This window comes from Cebus imitator, unplaced genomic scaffold (genome assembly GCF_001604975.1).
Source record: "Cebus imitator isolate Cc_AM_T3 unplaced genomic scaffold, Cebus_imitator-1.0 Scaffold62, whole genome shotgun sequence".
Classification (NCBI taxonomy): Eukaryota; Metazoa; Chordata; class Mammalia; order Primates; family Cebidae; genus Cebus; species Cebus imitator.
Genome location: NW_016107377.1, coordinates 74,991 through 99,545, shown reverse-complemented (window position 1 = coordinate 99,545; position 24,555 = coordinate 74,991). Strand labels below are relative to the sequence as shown.

The window sequence follows — 24,555 nt, the reverse complement described above, 5'->3', positions numbered from 1 at the left end:
GTGGAACCGGTTACCCATTAATATGGCCCCTCAACAGTCACGCCACATTCCCCTCTCCTCCACTGATATACTTCATATCATCACTAGAGTACTTAAATGTTCTAAAACCAGATCTGAATCCGTCACCCCTCTGTGTACCTACTTCTGATGCTTCCGTAACTTGAACTTGTAAAGTTCAAAATCCTCCTTACCGTGGCATCCAGCTTCTGGTCCTTCCCTCCCATGTGGCTTCCATTCTAGCTATACCAGAAACGGCAGCGTTCTCCAAACTCATCCCCACCCTTCGTTCCTCTATACCATTGCTAAGCACTTTGTTGAGGATGCCTCTCCCATTCAATCTAGCTTGCACCTTCCAGCTCAAATGTGTGCTTCCTTGCACCAGAGCTTTGCTCCGTTACCTGTGTGTTTTCACACAAGCTGGCATATCTCTTCTAAAGCCCTGCTGTCAGTGCCGTGTGTCTTTAGAAAATTTTTTATTTTTATAAAGTCGAGGTCTCACTGTATTGCCCAAGTTGGTCTCAAACTCCTGGGCTCAAGCAATCCTTCTGCCTTGGCCTCCCAAAGTGCTGAAATTATAGGTATGAGCTACTGTGCCCGGCTCTAGCTGTTATTTTATGTCCCAGGTCTATCTCCAATAGAGCCCAAGCTTTCCGAGGCCACCTGTTCTATCTTTCTCATTCATCTCGGAGTTCTCTGCTCCTGGCATAGAGTAGATACCTAACAAGTGTGGGATTCAATTGTCAGTACTTTGCTAGCCTGATGGTGTAAAGAGGTACAAAACATGCTTCCTGGCTCCCGTTCTAGGGGGGCAATGATAGAAACGAATAGATCAGTCCACGTTAGTACCAATAGCAGAGGTCACTCTGGGAGAAAGCCCTGCCACATTTTGAGTCAGCCTAACGAGGTAATTTAGTATTGCCTGCTCTAGTGGCTTTGGAAGAAAGGCTGGCGTTCTTATCCAGCAGAAGCTGATACCCCACTGATTTGTTTCACAGAAGCTTTAAATGTAACAGCAAATTTGTACTTGGCCTAGGGTGAACTTTATAGGCAACTTGGAGGTGATATGTTTGTCTCTCTAAGAATTGTTGAATTCCTCTTCCCTCTTCACTCCTGACTGGTTCTCACAAACCTTCTAAAGGGCCTTTGCATGTGGTTGGTTCATAAAATATTTTTTTGATTTGGGGATATAATATATAGTTCTCTATAAAGTAATGACCATCAACAAGTCTGTGAATTTTTTTTCAAACTATAAAGAGTGATGACATTTTTTGGCCTTTGACCACCCTTAGGCCAAGAGAGTAGTTTCATATTTTGCTTTTTCCGGTGTCTTCTGTGTTTGGGTATAGTTGTAGTCTCAGCTGTCATACTAACAGTGCTGAGTGGGTCTCTTACCTTCTTTGGGTTTTGGTTTCTTCCTTTGTAAAAATGACCCTAAGTTCAGGTCAAGTAATAAAAATTCTTAATGTACTCACGAAGAGAATTTAATGTTCCTGAATAATCCTTGTAAAAACTGTAGCGGTTGCTCAGCTTTCTAAGGTGTGAGTGGGTACAATTAGGCTCAAAGGTTTATGGGAGGTTTGTGAGTGTCGTTAACGGCTCAAAAGAGTAGGGTGTTTTTTCCTAAGAGACATTAAACTTTTTTGATAAATAGAGTTCATTTGACTTAGTGATGTGGGAAAATGAGTAGCCTTGACACATACGCTATGCTTTTGCAGTTTTTCTCTCAAGTAGCAACTGGGTGGCTTTTCCTGTAAAAGATAGAGGAACTGATTCTTGAGAATTTACAAAACATTCAATCCTAACTAGGTGCACAAAGAATAACTGCCCTTTATGTTGTAATTTTAGGAAGAAACCTACATCTGGTCTAAGTTTCATTTGAATAATATGACAGTTTACACATATGCCATATTTGAGAAGAAAGTACCTAAGTCTCCAGCATTTTAGAACTAATGCTTTACTTTGTGTAGAAATGGTCTTCAGAGTTTACTAGCTACTGCCCTCTCCTTTTCCTTTTTCGTTCTTTCTTTCTTTTTTTTTTTTTTTTTTTAAGGGTTGGGGTTTCACCATGTTGACCAGGCTGGTCTCAAACTCCTGACCTCAGGTAATCCGCCCACCTCCCAAAGTGCTGAGATTACAATCCTGAGCCACTACACCCAGCCGCCCTCTCCTTTTTCACAGCGGCTTGACATGATCACGAGTAACTTGTTGACAGCTTGTACATTTTGATTGTCTGAAAACTGGAAATAAGACCATTTCACACGGAAGATTCCCTCCTGCCCTGAAACAGCCAAAGAAAACTGTAGCCATCAAATCTATTGATCTCTGGGCTTTGGTACAAGTCACACTACAGATAAAATACCAACTACTTATCAGTGATTTTCAGTCCTTTTAAAGTTTTTTTTTTTTTTTTGAGATGGAGTCTTGCTCTGTCACCCAGGCTGGAGTACAGTAGCGTGATCTCGGCTCACTGCAACTTCTACCTCCTAAGTTTTAAGTGATTTTCCTGCTTTAGCCTCCTGAGTAACTGGGATTACAGGCATGTACCACCATGCCCAGCTAATTTTTGTATTTTTAGTAGAGATGGGGTTTCACCATGTTAGTCAGGCTGGTCTCAAACTCCTGACCTTGTAACCTGCCCGCCTTGGCCTCCCAAAGTGGTGAGATTACAGGCGTGAGCCACCATGCCCAGCCTAAAGTTTATTTTTTTAATAACTTTTTTTTTGGAGATAGGGTCTTGCTCTGTCGTCCAGGCTGGAGTGCAGTGGCACAATCTTGGCTTACTGCAACCTTCACCTCCTGGGCTCAAGTGATCCTCCAACCTCAGAATCCCAAGTAGCTGAGACTACAGGCATATGCCATCATGCCCAGCTAATTTTTATATTTTTTTGGAGTAGAGATGGGATTTTGCTGTGGTACCCAGGCCGGTCTTCAACTCCCAGGCTTAAGCCATCTGCCTGCCTCAGGCTCCCAAAATGCTGGGATTATAGGCGTGAGCCACTGTGCCCAGCTCTGTCTTTTTTTTTAAGAGAAAAATTTGTGACATGGTTTGATTTACCGAATGCTTGTGATTTTACCAAGGCAGTAAGGTTTTATGGATACCCTACGGTGATTAGATAGAATTAGTGCTCCAAGAAGTCAGCTCTATAATATAGACTTAGAGTAAACATGGCAAAGGGACACTGAAGGTCTGCATTTTCTCTGGGAAATAAACATATTCTTTACTACTATGAATCTAGTACTGTGCTCGAAAATTCTAAGTCCTTCTTGAGGATTAACCACTTGTTGAAGTAAAGCTTTGGGTCCCAAGTAGACTTGAGTCTCTGTCTCTCTCTCTTTACTTTTCAGTTGTTTCTTCCTAGAGACTGAGGTATGTTTTACTTTTACAGACGAAGAAGGAAAAGCCTTGGCTATGTCTGTGGCTTTTGTGGGTGAGCAACATCACTTGCAGAGATAAGATGAGCATAGCAAAACTAGGTTTCCAAAATAATGCTTAAAAATTTCTTAGTGATTAGGAAAGGAAAACTCTTCCCTTATCTCTGTTAAGAAACGTTTTTCTCCTGACTTTTTTTCCTTTCTTAATGTATCTTTTATTGGCACGTCTCTTCCTTTTGCAGAATCTTACTTAAAAGTCACCACGTCAAATGACAGGAAACAGCTTAGCTAATTTTTATTCAGATGGGCACTGGTTACAGGATTGTGCACTATTGCAAATTGCTTACAGGAAAATGAACATCAAGTAATTATTCCAAATAGTTAGAATTCTCTTAAGAACATGGGTTACTTAAAAATGTCTAAGGATGAAGCCACTTCTGAATATAACTTCACTCAAGAGAACAAATAAGCAAACTGTATTTAGCGTAACGTGGTAAATTTAGTTAACGAGGTTTAACTCTCCTCAATTTGTCACTTTGAACTACTGTTTCATTTTTCAAATAGGGCTTAGTTTGCTTCTGTAAGGATAAAGGGAAAGTATGCCTTCACTGAGTCATAAATATTTGTGTGGCTAACTTTTGCACAGAGAGAAGAGGCCTCTAAGAAGGTACCCAGTGAATTTTTTCGGGGTGGGGACTGGGGAGGGAATATATCGTTTTTTGTTTTTTTGTTGTCATTGTTTTGCTTTGTTGTTTTTACCCTGATCTGAACTGTATCTTGACAGTACTTTTGAATTAACAGCATTACCATTATTGTTCATTACCTGTATGCCACCTCCCTGTTGTCAGAGTGTTAAGGATCATCCTCCAAGGTGGGGTGAGGCAGAATGGGGCCAAGATCAGGCAGTTGCATCAGGTTTCTACAAGCACAAAACCAAATTTTTGGAGCAGTCCCCAGCATACAAGCTGGTTTAGCCACACCTAAGGGTCGCTGTTGAGCATTCCTTGACAATCCACATCCCTAGAATGTTAGGTTTTAGTGGGCCCTTTATATACCTATCATGGTACCATTTCTGTGCATTTCTAAATATTCCTTCATGTCTTACTGATGGTTTTTCTTGAATAAATTGTAAGAATATTAGTGCCATTATCAGTATTTTGTTTGCTCTGTTGACATGACAAATAGCTACCCAGGTCTGCTACTTTCCCCTGTTTCTCTACCTGCTAATGAAAATAACTTTTGAAAGTTTAACAGTATTGGAGAATGCACAGTGGTAGGTTCTATACTCGCCCTTAACCACTTGTTTTCATCTTTCGTGAGCTTGAATTTTCTCCAAAAAACTTATAAGAAAATTTACCAAACATAATTACCACTCAGAGAGAGAATAGTTGTAGTTTCACAAACCCAGTGCATTTTTTTCCCCATGAATACATATTTGTCAACGACGCCTCATGTTGCAACTTGTTCCACTACTCGGATAGTGACAAACTTTGGGTTTCCCAGTGACTTGGAAGATGTTGCTTTTGCAAGTAGGAAATAGATGGCTTTAGAAGATGGAGGATTACTTTGGTTTGAAGTGGGAGTGTGGTATGTCCTTAGCTGTCTGTGAAATGCAGCTGGAGATGGGTGTGGCCCTTCATCTTCATTTCCCATCTTCAGTTTGAGGAGGTAGTTACCCTTCTAACCACTTCAGAACTGCACTGTACATGCTGTTTTAGTTAGAGGGCAAAACCGAGCTCCCGTAGTTTCCCTAGTGCTTGCCTTCACGTTAATACAATGTCATCGTTTGGCAATGTTTACGTGCCAGGATCTATGTTAGAAAGAAGAAAGGGTATAGCTGAAGTTAAAGGATACAGTTGGCCTCCCACCTTTAGTTTTTCGTAAGTGCCTTTAAAGTTTGATTTTTGTAGGTTGATCATAAGGAAGTGATAAGTATGTTAGGTTATTTGTGGTTTGAGCTAATTTTAGTCTCTTTTACAGCTTGCTTTGTATCCTTTGCCATTAAAACATGCTTTCTAGAAAGACAACTTTTGAATGTAGGACACAGTTTATATTCTATACTTGGCTATATTTCAAAAAATATTTTCTCAGTACTTTGGAAGTTGGACAGTTTGAAGCATAGTAACGTTTAAAAATCATTGATTCCAGCTGGGCATGGTGACTTATGCTGTAATCCCAGCACTTTGGGAAGCCAAGGTGGGTGGATGACTTGAGGTTGGGAGTTTGAGACCAGCTTGACTAACATGGTAAAACCCCATCTCTACGAAAAATACGAAATTAGCCGAGTGTGGTGGCGCACACCTGTAATCCCAGCTACTTGGGAGGCTGAGGCAGGAGAATTGCTTGAACCTGGGAGGCAGAGGTTGCAGTGCCACTATCGCGACACTGTACTCCAGCCTGAGTGATGGGAGTGAAACTCTGCATCTCAAAAAAAGAAAAAAAAATCATTGATTCCTTTGCTTAGTGATACTTCTACTTTTCCAGCAAGTAAATTATATTCTTTCATAGAGGTATGAAATTCTTCTTCCAAGCCAGTGGTTAAGAAGGCATAGTTGATATTAAAGGATTTTTAAAAGATTATGACCATGCCTGCAATGTATTGAAGCAAGACTGCTGGGCTGTGTATAGGAAACCTTCCCCAGCCTGTGCCCTTGGTTGGTAGAGCCTTTTGCTCCTAAGGGTAGGGGCTTGTATCTGCCTCCAGTACTGGTTAGTTTCATACAGAACAGTTGTGTTTCTAAGCTTTAGTCTCAAGGTGCCGTCCCCTGAAGCAGCCACCTGAACATATATGCTCACAGGAAGGGACATGTGAGGTCATGGAAGAAAACTCAGGAAACCGGGTTTGGGTTTTGACTCTGCGTTTGACTGTTGTGGAACTTTGAGGAATTACACACAGAATCTGTAAAATGTAGCCATTAGACTAGACAGCCATATAGCATGACCCCGATCTAACTTGCTACAAATTCATGGTTACACCAGGAGACCAGAGGGCGGGTGATCTTTCTGGAAAAATTGGGGCTTCGTGCCCTACTCATGCTGGATTTGGTAGCATTATTTGGCTGTTCCTGATCCCCCTAATCTAAAAGTGGGACAGAACTTTAAAATTTCGTATTCACTCAAATTAAAACTTTAAAAACCCATGGATTTCCTTAATAATAAAATGCCCTTGGGGGCATAAATCCCATTATATTTTAAAATTCTTGAATGCCACATGGATGAATGCAGTTCATTTTCATATTCTTCTTTTGTCTAAAGAGGAATGTTGGATTTTGTAACTGGAATAAAAAATCTTCCATTTGAGAAACACAGTCTGCTGCATGTCCTGCCCTTGTTCAGGTTAAAACCCACTAATAGCTAACATTTACTGAATTCTGTGTTGTGCCTCAGGCACTGTGCAAAGTCTTTTACATGCAGCACTATTTATCATATACTGTCAGTTGGTCTATAGGAGCAGGAAATGTTTCAGGAAGGCAATGAGGTCTCAGCCCCTCAGTGCTTTTCTCCTGTGCCCTGGATCCAGCTTCACAATAGCACTATGGCAGTGTGGTCATTGCTTCAGCTTCCAAGTATATGGCGGTGAAACAAGGGATTGTGCTAACCCTACCTGATTTATTAGGACATAGGAGGAGAGAGTTTGTAGTTTTTTGGCCTTTGCCTAGTTCTCTAACCTCTTACCTAGATGTCACAAATGGGCTACCCACAGTCATATTTTGCTTGGTCTGCACAATGTTTTAAAAAAAGAGAAGAGTTTAATTTGTGCCATTGTTTATAAGTGAATCAGGAGAAATGACATACAACTCTGGATTCTGGCCTCTCTTGAAAAGTGAAAATCGCACCATCTGAACTTACATCGGCAGTGGTCTGCTGGGCTGAGGGACATGACTTCTTCTGGATGGACACATGTGCGTTCCAGAGTTTACTACGGTGTCCCACAGTGGGTCACACTGTCCTTGTTGGTGTATGTTACTTAGCCCTTGAGTTTGCAACCCTTTACCCAAGCCGAGTTTTCTCTTCAAGCTTGTTGTTAATGTTATGTGATGCTTGGCTTTGTAGGTATTTGGTGTATTATCATTAGATAAAATTGAAGCAAAGGGCTAAAGGGTTGGTGGCCTGAGGGAGTACCCTTGACATTAAAATCCAGGGTAAAATCATTGGCCAGGTGCTGCTTCTTGTCCTTCCTCTTTTCTCTCTCTCCTCAGCCTCCTTCTGCTATTTTGAGGAAGTTAGAAGCTACCACCATTTTTTCCTACATCAGGCAACTGAGTGTGGCTTTATTTTTGTCCCATGTTCAGTTGTTTCCAGGAACTGTTTTTGATGACCAACTTTAAGTTAAATTGGGTGGGCCTAGTGGGAGCTGATAAAAGAATGACTTGCCCAAATATGCTTGTACTGAGATGGCTACGAAGTACAGTTTTTAATGACTTGCTTTACGACTTGGTCAGGAGTGATACCATTTGTCATGTGTCCAAATTCATGACTAGATGATTTTTCTGCTTTATCCTCATAGCCATAATAAAAGAAAATAAATATATAGGTTGCAGGGAGGAATGTATCTTATTAAAGGTCTCTCCCCTTTGGCCACAAAAGTGCATATTATGTTGTAGAATATGCCTTTTCTTTGATCCTTCTTGAACACCTGTTACTCTATAGAGTTCTGTTGTGTATGGCAAATTAGAACAAGCAATAGATAAGGATGATGCTTTACCATTATAGCACAGTCAAGGTCTTTGTCGTAAGTTTTGTACCCTTCTCCAAAGGGAAAGGTATTTGGCTTTTGTTTTTTGTTTGTTTGGTTGGTTTTTCTTTTTTTGAGATGGAGTTTCACTTCTGTTGCCTAGGCTGGGTGCAGTGGCATGATCTCGGCTCACTGCAACTGCTGCCTCCCATGTTCTAGCGATTCTCCTGTCTCAGCCTCCTGAGCAGCTGGAATTACAGGCACCCACCACTATGCCTGGCTAATTTTTGGTATTTTTAGTAGAAGTAGGATTTCACCACGTTGGCCAGGCTGACCTCGAACTGTTGACCTCAGGTGAGCCACCACACTTGGCCAGGTATTTGCATTTTTAATCTCTATGCCTTACTGTCTCAAATCGGGAGGATTTGGTGATTTATTCAATGTGGGGGGAGGAGGAGAAGAAGAAATGGGAGGAATGTTCCAGATTAGGGAAATAGGTTGCTGGATGAAAGATGTAGCCCCTCACCAAGGTGGGGACACAGGAAAATGAACAGGTGTGCAAAGAAGATGGTGATTGGGTTGTGAACATGTTGATAGAGGATGTTTGGGGAAGTATCTGGTAGGTGTGGGGTGTTTAAATGTAGAGCATTCAGAGAATGCTCAGAAGCTTCAGAGAACCCATCCCAAAAGGACAAAACCAGCTCAGTATTTTAGCACTCCTGGATCATATGACATGACAGCATGGCTGCTTGATATGTGTATGTGAAATTAAAACCAACAATTAAGGACCAATTTCTCTGTGAAGCTTTTTGTCCATTTTTCATTTGATTTTCTTGTCTAGATTGTAAGCTCCTTGCAGCCAGCATCTTATTGATTGAGTCATTCAACAAATAATACATGAGCAGCTACTAGGTACCAGGCTCCATGCTGGGCAGTTGGGGATACGTAATGAGGAACACAAACTTGGTCCCTGCCCCTAGGAAGTTCAGCAGTCCAGCAGACAAAGTAGCTGAATAAAGATAATCCTAGCTCACAGTGATGAGCTCTTATATGCCTCGGCCCCAGGTGTTGTGGGGATGCTCTGGAAGAGGTATCTAATTGGGATTGGGAGCAGGTGAAACAAATAAAGGATAGTGTATAAAGGTAACATCTAGGTGGAGTTCTGAAAGGCAAGGAAGAGTGAGCCTGTATGTTCTGAGTCCCTCCCTTATCTGGGATTGACTTCTTGCATGTTTCTGTTCATGTTAAGTGTCACCTAGGCTCGAAAGCATGAGATCATATTTCACTACCTTCCTCTTAGGTCTTAACACTTCTCTGCTCCCCCCTCACATAGTGCATATGCGTTACTCTCTTATTGTATATAGCTAGTGCTCGACTTACGACCACGGTCGGGACTGCGGACCGGTCGTAACACGATTTGGTTGTAAGTTGAGTAGGCTATATGTACAGTTGAAATGGTGCACGCAGAGATGGTAGTGCTGCCGGAAGCTGGTCGACACTGTCGTACGCCCAGCTGGGCAACGTTTGCGCTGCCAGACGCGGAGCAGTCGTGGCTAGCGATTGTGGTCGTAAAGTCGAATGGCTGTAAGTTGCATAGGTGGTAAGTCGATCAATACCTGTATATTTTTCCTCTCTTCCTTTTTATGTTTCCTCTGCCATTACTTTTAACCTTGACTGCCATATGGCCTCTGAATGCTTCCAGAAGGGTAGCCTAGTGGAGGTTATTCCATCATGGCCTTGAGCTCATGCTACCAGATAGTGTAGGTGACTGTATAGGTGTCTTCTCCAGGAAGATGGTATTTGTTTCATTGTAAATGTTACAGCCCTAGAACACCAACAACAGTGCACTGTAATTAGTAAGCAAGCAGTATAGTATTCATTGAAGTGAAGTGATAACTTTATCCAAGTATGTGTGCAGATAATCTTTGATTTGTACAAAAAGAATTATATTTTAATATGTAAAGATTTTTTAAAGGAATCTTCAAATGTTAGCCGTCCCACTAGGAATACATTGAACATATGTGCCTAGCCCACTGATTGTCAGCTGACACTATGAGAATAAAGGTCTAAGTTAGTCGTTGTGAATTTTAAGGGATGTTTTCAATGATGTTGGCTGGTTTATCCCATTATGTGGTCTTCCTTGTTTGGGTTTTTTTTTTTTTTTTTTTTTTTTTTTTTTTTTTTTTTTTTTTTTTGATTTTTTTTTTTTTTTTTTTTTTTTTTTTTTTTTTTTTTTTTTTTTTTGAGACGTAGTCTTGCTTTGTCACCCCAGGCTGGAGTACTGTGGTGAAATCTCAGCTCACTGCAACCTCCACCTTCCGAGTTCAAGCGATTCTCCCTTAGCTTCCTGAGTAGCTGGGATTACAGGCACCTGCCACTGTGCCCAGCTAATTTTTGTATTTTTAGTAGAGATGGGGTTTCTCCATGTTGGCCAGGCTGGTTTCGAACTCCTGACCTCATGATCCTCCCACCCTGGACTCCCAAAGCACCAGGATTACAGGTGTGAACCACCGTGTCAGCCTATGTAGTCTTATTAGCAATTCTCAGTACACAGATAGCTTTGAGTGATTCTTTCAAGTCAAGTACCTTATTAAAAAAAACTTAAGTGTGCTGATAATTATCTTACTTTTAAATGGCTAAGTGATGGGACTGAATTTTTAGGCATTGTAACACTTCAGATATGATTACAGATTCTGAAATTATAAAAAACCATAAAGGTTACTTAAATTTATTTATTTGTTTATTTATTTTTGAGATGGAGTTTTACTCTTGTTGTCCAGGCTGGGTGCAGTGGCATGATCTTGGCTCACTGCAACTTCCGCCTCCCACGTTCTAGCGATTCTCCTGTCTCAGCCTCCTGAGTAGCTGGAATTACAGGCTCGCACCACTTTGCCCGGCTAATTTTTGGTATTTTTAGTAGAAACAGGATTTTACCACATTGGCCAGGCTGGTTTCGAACTCCTGACCTCAGGTGATCCACCCGCCTAGGCCTCCCAAAGTGCTAGGAATACAGGCGCATGCCACCATGCCCAGCTTGTTTATTTAAATTTAAACACAAAAATATTTTGAGGAATTCTGAATGATTTGCTGATTGCTCCCCGTCTTCCATTCACACATTTATTAAATTCTTCCCTTGCGATATAGAAGCAGTCTCTCTGCCGTATATGCCACGTAAATAGCAGAACGGCAGTCTACAAACCATTGAAGCTGTGAAAGCACCCGTCCTTTCTTCCTATTTCTAATTCTAGCTATGAAGATTATATATAGAAGTAGTCCTGGATTTTTTTTTTTTTTTTTAAATAGTTGTTGACCTCAAATCATTTAAACATTGAAAGGGGAAAGGTTTTCCTTAAAAATGAATGACAAAGGAGAATAAAAAGGTACTTTGACTGTTTTTTGAATGGTGAGATTTTTTTTTTCCTCCTAGTTTTCTTTTGGAGTCATTTGTGTGTCACTGAGTGGAGTATATATGTGGCAGAAGTAGATGTATGGGGTAAAAGGAAATGGAACCATAGTTCCTAAGCTTCTTGACACAAGCACTGAAGTATAGCCAGTATAGGGCCACACTATCACAGGGGGAGGCAGCTGTTTTGAAGGGGATGAATAATAATGAGTTGATTAAAAAGGCATCCTGGATAGAAGTGCAAACTCTAGAGAAGACCCCAGTTGGTTGATTATGCTTCATCTTCTGATTTGCTGAGGAGAGTGAAAATGCCTGGGGGGTGCAGGGGAGCACATAGGGTGTGTGTGTGTGTGTGTGTGTGTGTGTGTGTGTGGACTCTTTCACTGTATGTATTGTATGCGTGTATGTATCTTAGAACTTAAGCTTTCTTAATAAACTGCCATAGTGGGGAATTGCTTAATGGCTTGCCTTCTATTGTATTTAATTTAATTTTATTTTTAATGATTTTTTTGGTGGGATACAGCATCTCACTATGTTGTCCAGACTGGTCTTGAACTCCTAAGCTAGAGTGATCCTCCCACCTTAGTCTCCCAAAGTGCTGGGATTGCAGGTGTGAGCCACCACGCCCAGCCCATTTGTAGTTTAAATGGGCCCCTTGCAGTACTCCCTATCCCCTGAGTTTACCTGGCTCATAAACTGTCTTTCCATTTCAAGGCTTCTGTCACCCCCGGCCCATGTCAGTGTGCATTTGGGCAGTCCACCCAGCACTATCACCTCATGTCGCAGGGAACTTCCTGTTCCGCTCTTCCAGCCATTTCCCTCCCTGGCCGTTGAGATAGTCTCTACCTTTGACCTATTTTTAAACTCAGACCTTCTTCTGTATAGTTACAGCCTCTGTGCTTCCACATTCCCTCGCTTGGTTACTCCCTCCCCTTTGGGTTTCCTCCTTCACATTCCAGCTGTTTCTCCCCTCCCCCCACTGCAGCCTCCTCACTTGCCTCATGCAGCTGAGACTGGTCAGTCAGTTTAGATGCTGCCTCAACATTGCACTGTGTTCACCTCCTTACCTGTGCTCTAGCTCTGGAGCAGGCTCATCACCTGCCTTTGTCTTCCTGCGCCCAGGCTCCTAAGTGCCGCTGGGAAAAAACCTCTCAATATTGAGCCACTGGAAATCCAGTCTTTAATCCCAAATCTGTCTCCCCCGGCATTTGGCCATCAGATCTAAAGCTTACCTGCCTTCCTTTACACCTCATTTCACTTCCGGGGAAAAGGAGCCTTTGCTCCTGTCTGAGGCACCTTCAGTTTGCGCTCCTAACCCCTTCCCATCTCTCCTGTTCAAGACATCTTCCAATAATGGGTTGGTGACTCTCTGAGGAATGGATCCCAGGCCCTCCCTGTTACCATCTTATGTGTGCCAGTTCAACATTCTCAGCTTCTGCCAGCAGAGCCTGCCCCCCTGGCCACTGCTTTATACTCTCCTCTGGTTGAAATTTTTGAAGTAAATAGGTCACTGTGCCCATCGTTCATCTTCCAGTCACTCTGTGTGTTCATCTTCCAGGGAAGTGAGGCTCTACACTACTAGGCCACTGAAATAGTTTTTTTTTTTTTCTTCCCCAGCCAGAGTCTCGCTCTGTCACCCATGCTGGGGTGCAGTGGCACAGCCTCTGCTCACTGCAACCTCCACCTCCCAGCTTCAAGAGATTTTCCTGCTTCAGCCTCCTGAGTAGCTGGGACTACAGGTGTGCTACCATACCTGGCTAATTTTTTGTATTTTTGGTAGATACTGGGTTTCACCATGTTGGGTAGGCTTATCGGCCATGTTGGCGTGTCGATCATGTTGGCTAGGCTGGCCTAAAGTAATCCGCCTGCGTCAGCCTCCCAGAGTGCTGGGTTTACAGGCATGAGCCACCGCCTGGCCTGAAATGATTCTCGACAAGATGATTACTATCAGCTTCCTTGTTGCTAATCCAGTGGCTATTTTGCATCCTTAGTTTAGTGCAGTTCAGTGTCATAGACCTGTATTTGCTTATTAAATATCCTCTTCCCTGTTTTTATAACCCTTTTTTCCTTTTCTTTTCTGTCTCCTGCTTCTCTAGCTAATCCTAGATCTCACTTGTTGGTGTCTTCTCTGTTTGTTCCTCAACTTGAGGAATTCCTGCAGGTTTACCCCAGCTGGCACTTTCATTTAGGCCTTTTGTTCTTTTTGAGCCATCTCATTCACTCAGGCAGGAGCATTGGCCCTTGAATTCAGAGTATGTACACACACACCTCGCACTCTGGGACAGCCTTCAGAGGCACTTCGTTCCTGACATCGTGGTGGTCTGTGCCTCATGCAGCCTTGCATACTGCTGTTTCCTCTGCCTGGAATAGCCTCCCTTCTACTTAACTGATGCTTGTTCTTCTTTCCAGTCACATTTTATACATTTCTTTTGGGATGCTTTCTCTGATTTCCCCTTTCCACAGGTCCAAGTTAGGTGCCTAGCCTAGGTCCTCCCATGGCCCTCTCAAGGTCTGCTTTCTTTCTTTTGAGAAGGAGTCTTGCTCTGTTGCCCAGGCCGGAGTGCAGTGGCGTGATTTCAGCTCACTGCACCTTCTGCCTCCTGGGTTCAAGCGATTCTCCTATCTCAGCCTCCCAAGTAGCTGGGATTACAGACATGCGCCATCACACCCAGCTAACTTTTAGTAGGGATGGGATTTCACCATGCTGGTCAGGCTTGCCTTGAACTCCTGACCTCATGATCTGCCTGCCTCGGCCTTCCAAAGTGCTGGGATTACAGGCATGTGCCACCACGCCTGGCCTATTGTATACCATTTCTGAGCAAGAACTGTGTGTAATGCTTGGTGGCTCCCTCACAGTGCCTTGCAATGGAATTGGACTTCATTTTAGTGGATTTAATCCCAGTTATGTTAATGCTCGATGGAGCTAAGTCTCACCTTGAAGCAGTCTTCATCAGCTGGCCCTGCCTCTATGCCCTGTACAGACTATGCCACGCTGGAGAGTAGTTTCCCTGTGGCTTATTAGTCGTGTGTTCCAGTGTGCTGGCCAAGTATGAGAGACGTCAGTGGTAGGAGAGTGTCTCTCTCATTCAGACTTTGCAGGTTTGGTAGCTGGGACTGACCAGTGCTCACAGGAAGTAGAGGCATTTATTAAAAGCCAGAGCGTTTTCAACTTGCAGGAAGCAAAGCTCTTGTTAGCATATGATTTTGTGATTGGTTTGCTAGTCCTCTATAAAAGTAAAAACTAGATGACAATGGGAGGAGCATGCTTGGGTCTCCAGAGTTAGATCATTTTTCCTAAGTAATTTGTTTTTAAAGTTTTATTGGTTTGGAATTTCCTGAGATTTTGATCTTGCCGGAAAGTTTAGCAAAAATTCTGAGCAGGTGACGCTTTTACATCTGAAACAAAATCATTGTTTTTGTTTTTAACTTTTTTCTTAATATATTATCCTTAGTTTAGCCCTGAAGATTATTCTGTTATTTGTGGATCTCAACTTTCCCCCCATCCCCTGGTTCTTATGAAATGCATGGGATTATTTAAATGGAGAAGGAAGACATAAAAATAAACTTAGAAGCTTGTTCTTGACTAGGCAAGTTGGGCTTTATAGCTTGGAGCTGAATGACATGTCTATTCGTGTGAAAAATGGATTTTTAGGATTGGTTTGGCTTCTTTGTTATATTTTATTTTTTACTTTTATTATTTTTATTTTTGAGATAGAATCTTGCTCTGTCGCCCAGGCTGGAGTGCGTGATCTTGGCTCATTGCAACCTCCGCCTCCTTGGTTCAAGCTATTCCTGTGCGTCAGCCTTTGGAGTTGCTGGGGTTACAGGTGTGTGCCACCACACCTGGCTAATACTTGTATTTTTAGTAGAGACAGGGTCTCACCATGTTGGCCGGGCTGGTCTTGAACTCTTGATCTCAAGTGGTCCGCCTGCCTCAGCCTCCCAAAGTGCTGGGATTAGAGGCATAAGCCACCATGTCTAGCTGATTTTTTTTTTTTTTTTTTAGGTTTGTTTTAACTGGAACTTTTGTGTGAATGTAATTGAATTTAGAATAAAAGCACTTAATTTCACAATTTGCAGTGCACTTTCTGTTACTTATTTTAACAGTAGAATCCTTTGCAATAAATGATGGAGCAAGGATTGCTTTTTAAAATTTTTTTAACTTTAATTTTTTTTTTTTTTTTGAGACATGTCTCACTGCACTCCTGAGTCTCACTCTGTCACGCAGGAGTGCAGTGGCACAATCACAACTCACTGCAGCCTTAGCCTCCTGAGCTCAAATGATCCTCCTGCCTCAGCCTCCCAAGTAACTGAGACTACAGGCATGTACCACTGTGCTCAGTTAATTAGTTTTGTTTTTTTTTTTTTTTTTTTAATTTTTTGTAGGGACAAGGTCTGGCTATTTTGTCCAGGCTAGGCTAGAGTTCAAGCAGTCCTCCTGCCTCAACCTCCCAAAGTGCTGGGATTACAGGCTCAAGCCACTGTACCTGGCCAAGGATTGTTTTTTAAGTGAACTGAGACCCAGCCTGATTAGTGGTCCTAGAGCAGACCTGGGACCCGAAGGGAACTGTTTTCTCCTGGTCTAGCGTCCTTCCTCTGATGCGCTACTTTCCTGGAGCCTTTGATTGCCTGTCATCAGTCACTGAGTTTGAACAGAATAGGCAGTTCCTCTGCAGACCACCGCAGTCACTGGCTTTCATTCCGCTGCTCTTGCTTAGACTGTGGTTCTGAATCCTCAGTGCTATTCACTGAGTGTTTTTAAACATAAAAAATGCCTTTTAATGAGATTGAAGGCCAGAGGTGGGACAGTCGATAACAAAGTAGAAATAAAACTTTCAAGGCAGGGTTGTTGGTGGGATTGTTGGGAGTCTTTTTTTTTTTTTTTTTTTTGAGACTGAGTCTCTCTGTCACCCAGGTTGGAGTTGCAGTGATGCGATCTTGGCTCACTGCAACCCCCACCTCCCAGGTTCAAGCGATTCTCCTGCCTCAACCTCCTGAGTAGCTGGGATTACAGGCACCTACCACCATGCCCCACTAATTTTTGTGTTTTTGGTAGAGATAGGGTTTCACCATGTTGGCCAGGCTGGGCTTGAACTCTTGAGCTCAGGTGATCTGCCCGCCTCAGCCTCCCAAAGTGCTGGGATTACAGGTGGCATGAGCTGCTGTGCCCAGCAGCTGGAGTCTTACAGAAGCTGTTGTGGACGGTTTGGGAAGCAGTGAGTCTTTGTATTCCAGTTCTGGGCTCTGGCCCCCCGGTCGCACTCTGTGTGTTACTGAGTCCTCCCCCACAGCCTTACTCTTTGTCCTGCTTCTCTCCTTACCATCCTCCCTCTGCATGGCCACCACAGCTACCACTGGCAATTACTGACATGTGGGATCTTAGGGCTACTTCCCTATAAGGCTGCAGGGTGTGCGGTTTTGGCTATGCACATGGTAACCATGGTAGCCCTGTGGTTCTCCGTATGTGTGCCTTGTGACCTGAGACTGGTTACAGAATAGTAATAAACTGCGTGTTCTGGTATCGAATCTGTCTGTAGTTACACTTTCTGCCTCTGTATTTAAGGGGGGCCCTGTAACCTGCCAATGCCAGTTGAAGAGGATGGTTGATAGAGATGTTAATAAACAGCCAAAAAACTAACTACAATAGCCTGCAAAATAGAGCAGCATCTTTTCGTGGCCAAACTTTGTGTCCATGAGTTTTTTTGTTTGTTTTTAAATATCCTCATGTAGTCTGTTTTAAATCAAGAGGCTTTGGGTAAAAGCCATGGCAGTCTTACATGTCATGGAGTACCTAGCTTGTGAGGTTCATAGTTTATTATTTACAGAGTGTCCCCTTAAATCTTCTTTGGGTCAGTTCAGAGAATGATGTTCAGATGGACCTTTTTGGCTGGCATGGAGTCAAATTGGTAATCAAGCATGAAGTACAGACAGTCCTTAATGCACACATATGTTATGCATGAAAAGTTGGAAAGCTGGTTGTCTGGAGCTCTGATTGTATTGTCCTGTAGAATCTGTGTTGGGAATGGTGGTTAAATTCCAAATGAGTCCAGAGAACCTATGTAATGTGCAACATACCCGCAGTATTCCAATTAATATGTAATATCCCCATAGAACTGTAATAATGATTTGTATGTATGGTATTTAATATTACACATAATAATGATTTTATGAATAAAAAACATTCTGGGTTCCATGTAGACAAAGGGCTGTGATCTGTGTGTACGTGGGTGTGTATTCATATATCCATTTCCCTGTAATCCTGGCACTGGAATTGGTTTTATCATTTCTAATTAAGTTTCATTCCCATGAATGTTGGAGTACAGACTGGGTTCAGGAATGCAGGGAGTAGATTGGAGCCCTGAGAAATAGGATTAGGCTGGAATTGCTGGGGATGGAGATCAGTAGCTTCTAGGAAACGTCTTGGGCCTGTCTGTCTTTATTATCCCCTTTTGTTTTCTTCTGGGGTCCCCAGGTAGTGTCCTGTTTTGTTCTTCTAATACCATTTTTTTTCTTGCTTTTGACCAGGGTTTTTGCCTCTGGTCTACAACTGAATATCCTATCAGACTCTCCTGTTTTTGAAATAAATATATAGTTTTTTTGAGGTGTTCTAGTGAATTTCTAAATCTATTGTGGCAGACTTATTACATATTAATTTTGTTATGAGAAGTTGTAGAATCCCAGATGACTAATTTTGTAAACCCTACATGCATTTCCATCTCATTCTCCTCTGTTGTATATTGTGTCGCAGAAAATAGCAGTCTTTAGAGTTTACATTGCCTCCCTTGACTATATTTCTTTTTCTTTTATTTTTTTGTCGAGACAGAGTTTTGCTCTTGTTGCCCAGGCTGGAGTGCAATGGCGTGATCTCGGCTCAGTGCAGCCTCCGCCTCCCAGGTTCAAGTGATTCTCCTGCCTCAGCTTCCAGAGTAGCTGGGATTACAGGCATGCGTCATCACATCCGGCTAATTTTGTATTTTTAGTAGAGATGGGGTTTCTTCATGTTGGTCAGGCTGGTCTTGAACTCCCAACCTCAGGTGATCCTATTGCCTCCACCTCCCAAAGTGCTGGGATTATAGGCGTAAGCCACCTCGCCTGTCCCTATATTTCTGATTTAAGATTAGTTTTCAGATGAGATCTTTTCATGGCAGTACATAACTGTACAGAATACTTAAAACTTGTCTTTGGAGCTGTCATTTCCAGTAGACATCACATTACCCAATGCCTCCTGCCCCCAGCCTGGAGGCACTCAGCCTGTACCCCGTTTCTGTCCTCAGCCAAACACTGCTGAAATGCAAGAGCATTCGGTTGCAGCTGATGAAGATGGAGACTAAGGGATTTCCGTGTAGAAGCCCGCTCTTTTCAACTGGGTCTTTACAGCTGGCTTGTCGACAGCTGAAGGCTCCTTGCTTGTTCACATGAGGCTTTTTGTCCCTGACTTGATGGCTGCTGTTTCACTTCACAGCAGGATGGGGCACCCTTACCCCCCTAGAAAGGATGATTTGATGTACTACTTCCAAAACGTTCAGTCTGGTATCACAAGAAGATAGGTCAGGTGAGGCTGGAGGTGGAAGAGGGCTGCTCCCTAGAACTCCAGATCTCCACATTGTTCCACAAGCGCCTTCTGGCAGAGAGTGATGGAAGTTTCCCAGATTCCCCGCCCTCCTCCCCACCCCCCCGCCCCGCAACCCCAATCCTCCATTAGTAATTATGAGCACAGAAGAGGAACAGGTTATCTGGCTGTAGAAACTGTCAATTTTTTTTTTTTTTTTTTAAAGGCAGTGTCTCACTCTGTTGCCCAGGCTGAAGTGCAATTGCATGAACTCGGCTCGCTGCAACTTCCGCCTCCCGGGTTCAAGTGATTCTCCTGCCTCAGTCCCCTGAGTAGCTGGGATTACAAGTGTGCACTCCCACACCTGGTTAATTTTTGTATTGTTAGTAGAGGTGGCGTTTCACCATGTTGGTCAGGCTGATCTCGAACTCCTGACCTCGTGATCCGCCTGCCTCAGCCTCTCAAAGTGCTGGGATAATAGGTGTGAGCCACCGCGTCTGGCTGAAGCTGTCGTATTAAGTAGCACTTTCTGCTTTTAGCAGATTTACTCCAAATGAGACTTTAGATTTTCTCGCTTTGACTTACCAGCAGTTCCTTGAAACACATTTAATTATTTTTGCCAGAAAATCACTCAAGCACTTGAGCCATTTTTTTAAGCTGTGAAAATATGCTTCATTATTTTAAAATATATCAGAAGTCAGTTACCCATAAGATTTTATATGTTTTCTAATATATTCTGTAAGCTTTCTGCTGCTTTTGTTTGGAGAGTGTATTTTGTAATGTAGAAGACTGCTTTATCTGTCTTGTAAGCTTGATTTTTGTTTTTGCAGTAATGCCTTTTTTTCTTTTTCTGTGTTGAGAAATACATTGAGTAATTATAAAGTCAGTGGATGTGTTTACAAGTTAATATTTGTATCTCTTCCTTAGACTGTAACTCAAAACCTAAAGTAATCTTCAACTCTAATTTACCCTCACATCCAGTTGACTGCCAAGCTCTCCAACTTAATTCTTATCCTTTTTTTTAAAGAGATAGTATCTCGCTTTGTCATCCAGGCTGGAGTGTAGTGGTGTGATCATAGCTTACTGTAACCTCAAATACCTGGGCTCAAATGATCCTCCCACGTCAACCTCTGGAGTAGCTGGGACTACAAGCTTGTGCCACCATGCCCAGCTAACTTGTTAGTTATTTTTATTTTTTGTGGAGACAGAGTCTCATTAGGTTGCTCAGGCTGGTCTTGAACTCTTGGCTTCAGGCGATCTTCCTGCCTTGGCCTCCCAAAGTGCTGGAATTATAGGTTCAGTTTTATTCTTGGGTTGTATGTCTGAAACTCTTTCCTTCACCTTCTTCCTGTTCCTTAGTTCAGGCCCTTCTCATCTGTGGTCTTCAAAGTCGCCTTCAGCTGGTTTAGGTCCTTCCTTTCTGCTATATCTTTCATGGACATGTGATGTATCACTGTCCTACTTGAAAACTTCCATTAGCTCCCCATTGCTGAGGGTGTTACCGCCAGATTCCTAACACAGGTGCCGAAGTCGTGCCTGGATGCTTTCCCTTGCTCTCCTGGCCAGCCCCCCATACACCTGCAGCACACGCCTCACACTCTGTCTCTACTGATGTCTTCTGCCTGCGAAGCCACCCGCCGTTCTCTTCACAGCCCCTGCCTCTGAGGAGCACTGCCTTCCTCTTCCTACACTGAGCTGTCCTTTTTTGTAGTATGGGAGATATTTTGTGATGAATACTCTGTCTTTTGCCTCTGTGAATGCATTAACTTTGCCCTAATTCACCTGAGAACTCCATTGGCCTAGGGGAAAGTTAGGATTTGGTTACAGAATGCAAGCCGCTAGAAAGAACAGTGTTTAGCTTCTGACAGGCCAAATAGGATTTTGCGGCATGCTCTTCCTTTTTAGTGCTTAGACATTTTACATGAAGTGATATTTTTATTCTATTGCTTATACATTACTTTCTTTTTAGCTAGAATGTGAACCCCATAGGAACATAGGATTGCCTTTTACATCTTTCTATCCTCAGCACCTAACATTAAGTCACCCTGTGGACTTGTGCCATACATACATTTAGCCTTCCTTAATTAAACCATATGTGCTGCCCCCCATCCTCCACCCCCAAGAAAGAAGGAAATTCCTTGAATACCACATTGCCAATATCAAACCACACCTTGATACCCTCTGGGGAAAGGGAGGTATCAGTTGAAAAGAGGTTAAAATCTAGGCATTGAAGTGTCTACGGCTTAGACGCTGGCAATTTAAGGTATGTTTTCCTGAGGTTAATTTTGATTGTGTGCAAATTTTACCTCATATCTAACTATAGGATTTAGTCACCACATAAGATGGGATACCTCCATAAATCCTTCAGAAATGTTTGTGAAATTAAATAAAGCCTTATTGAAGACTCAGCTCTTGAGAGTCATCTACCACCTAAGAGTTATTCTTGAAGAGTCTTACTTTTCTCTATAAAGCAGTGTGATAGTCATCTGTACATTCATTTAAGTTATGTCGGCACTTAATTCATGAAAACTGTATTCTGTGACTGCAGTTGGCAGGCGGTGTGCTGATCAGAAACGCGTACCCATGGCCTCTTTTAGAGTCATAAGAGGAAGACCAATGTGAAACAGTCACACAGGTGATTACTTTTAATTGTGGAGGAGTGCTGGGAAAGAAAAATAAAAGATGCACTGCAAGTGTTTACGAAGGAGCTTTGAGCTTGTTTGAAGTGGTCCTTGGGCGCTTAAGCAAGGCCTAAAGAATGACGTGATTAGAAGCAGCTTGGTGATTTTAAAGAACACAGGGAAGGTGTGTGGCCAGAACACTGGTCTCTAGAGCACGTCACCTCCTGACATACCACTCCCTTAAGTTAATTTTTTGCCACTATGCATAGGCCCTCCCTTTGTTTACCCAGATTTTTTTAATTTTAAGGTTTTTAAAAATAACTTAGAATCCTGTGATTTATTGAACAGTCCTGAATTCCGTTTTCTTACATTCCTTGAGGTTTTATAAAATATTTTTTACATGTCCCAAGTCTTGATTACATCTTTTTACCTCTGGCAGGAGAATTGCCTGAACCCAGGAGGCGGAGGTTGCGGTGAGCCAAGATCGCGCCATTGCACTCCAGCCTGGGTAACATGAGTAAAACTCTGTTTCAAAAAAAAAAAAAAAAAAAAGAAAGAAATACTTATTTTTCTATTTTTATACTATATTTCATGTTTACTGTGGAAAACAAAGTAAAATTTTTCATTATTCCTAATCACTACAGTATAAGCACTCTAAATGTTTTGATCTGTATTCTGCCAATCATATATTTTAATTGAAATTGTTGTTGAGATAACTTGTAGATTCCTGTGCAGTTGTAAGAAATAATACAGAGAGATCCCATGTTCACTTTGCCCAGTTCCCCCATCCATTGTATAGTACAGTATCACAACCAGGATATTGACATTGATACAGCTGCTTGTCTTATTCATATTTCCCCAGTTTTGCTTGGATTCATGTGTGTATGCATTGTGTTTTTAACGTGATTGGATTCTAAGTTGTTTTGTGCTGCCCTCAGAAAGCATCCCCTCTCCTAATTGTATCTCCCTCATACCCTAGTGTGTTTTCTCTAAACCCGTTTTAAGAAAGCAGCTACTTGCAAGAGAAATAATGAGATTGAAAACAGAGCTGCCGATCTGCTTGTACTTTACCAGCCTGTTGATTGTTTAGATATGGTTTAGCCAGTTTATAGTTTCCTGCTTGGCTGCTGAAAGGTAGGCTGGATGATACCTAACCAACAGAGAACCATTTAATATCATTCAGAATGCACTGGAGTATCAGCCGTGTCTGAAAAAGGCCTGACAGTAATGTACATGTCAAGTGGCCTGTAATTTAAGCAGACTATAGTAAGTAAAAGAATAAACAAGAGGAAAGTACCAGTAACAAAGGAGGCTTTGAGAGCTTGCTCTTAATCTTGAGTGGATGTTGTTCTCAGGTGGTAATAGACCATCAAACTTTCTCTACCGTCTGCCTCTCTGGGGAACAAATAAAAGATATTCACCACCCTCATTGGTACATAGGTTGTCAGTTGATTTATACTTCCTGGTTTTTAGTGTTACTTGAATTTTCTAAATGGAAACACAGTACCTTTATAATCGGAAAACAATCCCGATTTTTGATTTCAAGGTGTTGTAAAAAGTAAAAAAAAAATAAAAATAATCAAATAAAAAATAAAGACTAAACATTATTTCCATAAATTAGAAAAAACTATTTAAGTAAGGTAGTAGAAAAAAAAAAAAAAAAACAGAAATATGAAAAGGAAGTTGTTTTAGAGTATTTGGAGTTCAGAAAGCATGACAAGGACAGAAGAGAAGCTGGTTGTCAGGTTGTATGGGGTAGTTGCAAGCACACTGACCAGAAAGCCAGCTGGAAAAAAAAGTAGAAACGGGAGATAAAACCGCCAAGGGACTCTATGCAAGCAAGGGCAAGGACCTGAGGAGAAAAACTAGCTAGGTGTGACTGTCAGTCAGGTGTACAGTGTGATCCTGTCTGTGTAAAAACAAGCAGAAGGGTTCACTATTTACATTTGCTAGTGTTTGGAGAAGTGTGGAAGGGTAGGCACTGCTGGGCTGTGAACTCTTGTTAGGTTATCCTTTTATCTTTGTATTATATGCAGCGGACATGTCATTTATATAATTTTTGAGAAGACATAACTGATTTAATCTTTTGGTATTTAGAATATTTGTGTTTTCTAATAGTTGCTTCTATACTAATATTTCTATTACATGTTCTAATATTTCTGTTACATTCATCTTCTCAGTTTTTGGCTGTTACTGTGATTCTCTACTGTGAGCAGGGTTGAAGTTAGCTAGTATTCATTTCTTCTCCCTTCCTTTACCCTCCCTCCCCCAGAGTCTGATTTGAAGTATTCTTAGTTGCTGCCTATAAAATCAATAAGCAAGATTGTTCTACTTCTGACAGACTCGTCCTGTTCTGTGCCCCTGCCTTAAACATAGCCGTAGTATATAGAGCGTTGTCTCCGTTACATCCTTCTATCCTAAACCTGCTAGTAAATATTAATGCTCACTCTAAGTTCTTCTCTTAATTCTTCCTGAAGCTCTTTCTGCACTAGATTCCTCAGGAAGGGCTTGTGGAAACAATATTCTGTGAATCAACAATACACATTCATAATTTGTTAGCATTTACATACGGCCATTTTGTCCATATATAAAAATGTTTGGATCACATTTTCTTTCTTTATGTAAGGTAACTGTGTTATTCTATTGTCTTTTGGTATAAAGTGTTGCTGTAAATGTTTGACAGTCTAATTATCTTTTGTTTGTAAGTGACTTAGGTTTTTTGCCTAGGTGCCCAAGGGATTTTTTTCTTCTTTCTTTTTTTTTTTAAAAAAAACAAACAAACAAACAGGCAGGGTCTCACCCTGTTGTCCAAGCTGGAGTGCAGTGATGCAGTCATAGCTTACTGCAGTTTTTAACTCCTGGGCTCAAGGAACAAAGGATTTTGTTAAACCTTTTAAATCAAAGTCTGATTATTTATTCAACCATGTCTTGGTGT

The 24,555-nt window shown here is 41.9% G+C and overlaps 1 protein-coding gene across 1 annotated transcript in view; it reads left to right on the top strand.

The window, feature by feature from the left end:
- LOC108305327 (tyrosine-protein phosphatase non-receptor type 1-like) overlaps window positions 1–24,555 on the top strand; it is a 66,792-nt gene that overhangs the window by 4,924 nt on the left and 37,313 nt on the right. The gene's annotated exons all lie outside the window — the stretch shown is intronic.